Genomic DNA, 1,574 nt, shown 5'->3' with positions numbered 1-1,574 from the left:
GGACGGCTAGCGCAGATAGTCCTCGTGTAGCTTTGCGCGAAATTCAAAACAAACAAACAATTTCTAGTCTATCAATGCAAAAATTAGGGATAGCTAACATCATAAGCATATCTTATTTCTTCAGTATTAAAATGCTACAATATACAGCTTAAGTTCGCAGAGAATAATAACAAATGCTCTTCGTTATGTTTCATATGAGGATACAGATTTCAATGTCCTCAGAACTACTCTTTTACAAGTACCGTGCTCTTTGCTGCGTTTGCTGTGCTCACTGCAAGGATCGAACCACAAATGTTAATAAACCACATAAACATTTATTGATAACTAGTACTCTCATTTTCCAAGAAATACCACATGTTTAACACTTATACAATAGGCTTGTAATGTAGTTTGTCATGCGTAATAACTTATCTCTAATAAATGCAACAAGATAAATGTGCCTAGAAAAATATATCGAACAAAATTGTGCAATTATGTATATTTTAAGAATATCATTACCTTGAGTTTTATGTTTATGAATACTTGATAAAAGTTTCTCACTGGTGATAATATTTTATGCTTCTTAGGTTGAATAATAGTGCACACTATCACATTATCGCTCTCAGTGTTAAAAACGACATTGATAGACTTTCAGGTCGTGGTTCATATCCCCGATCTTTTAAAATAGCTACCACTGTGTGAATTAGCATAGCTGTACAACGTCATTTAAGACTTATATTTATAAAAAACAAATGAAGTCACATAATGCAATACAGCCACATCATTAACGTTAGAGATATTTAGTCCACTCACCATTAATTAGAGCAAACCCTTTTTTTTTTTTTGCTCGCGCCTTTTAATTCAAAAATATAACACTTTCTGTCTTCTCTGGTTATGTGTGCTCAGTTTTCTTACTGTCAGAAGGCTTTCAAAATGATTTATTTTCTTCAGTCGGACTTCGCCACACTGCGATGTTAAGAGATAACAACAGACATTATAGAGAAAAAAATCAAAGTACCCTTGAAGATTATTCTTAGGATGTGTCCGAAACGATCCAATAATATTTGGATACTGAAATAAATTATGTTAAGTTTTTCTTTTCTTTCCACATGTCAGTAACATTAGATTAGAAAACAATTGTGCTGTTTTTGTTTTCGTATAGTTAATCTGTAATATCAGGTTTTGCTGGTGCCCTAGAAGCAGCAGTAAATATCACCGCATGCTAGTGACGTATGATATTTTGGGAGAAGGAACAACATCACGTACGTCGTTCATCCTTCTAATATTGTGTCGTAATCTTTCCCAACAGTTTTTATGGCAGGCGAACGACAGACGTCCATGCGAATATCCTCGTTGAGTCTTCGATCTTTGCTCAACAAGACACCAGAGTGGATTGAAGTGGAACAAGTCGAATGAGGTATTTTTCTTCGAGGTACATGATGTAGTTAGATAATATATAGAAAAAAACAACAGATAATACCTCTCTTCCCTCATCCTGATTACTGTTAGATATGGCAGTGTAAGGATTCAATACAACTTTGTGGTAGCTTAGCGTAATAAAAATGGCGGGAAAGAAGTCTGAGCGGCTTTATTAA

At 34.5% G+C, this 1,574-nt stretch overlaps 1 long non-coding RNA gene across 1 annotated transcript in view; it reads left to right on the top strand.

Annotated features, from left to right (window-relative positions):
* LOC111086751 overlaps positions 1-1,574 on the top strand; it is a 10,815-nt gene that overhangs the window by 3,383 nt on the left and 5,858 nt on the right. Inside the window, exon 2 of the long non-coding RNA XR_002611478.1 lies at positions 1,289-1,396. This is a non-coding gene — a long non-coding RNA (uncharacterized LOC111086751). The remainder of the gene's footprint in view (positions 1-1,288; positions 1,397-1,574) is intronic.

The sequence above is a fragment of the Limulus polyphemus genome, unplaced genomic scaffold, assembly GCF_000517525.1.
Source record: "Limulus polyphemus unplaced genomic scaffold, Limulus_polyphemus-2.1.2 Scaffold1391, whole genome shotgun sequence".
Classification (NCBI taxonomy): Eukaryota; Metazoa; Arthropoda; class Merostomata; order Xiphosura; family Limulidae; genus Limulus; species Limulus polyphemus.
This window is presented reverse-complemented; position numbering and strand designations above follow the sequence as displayed.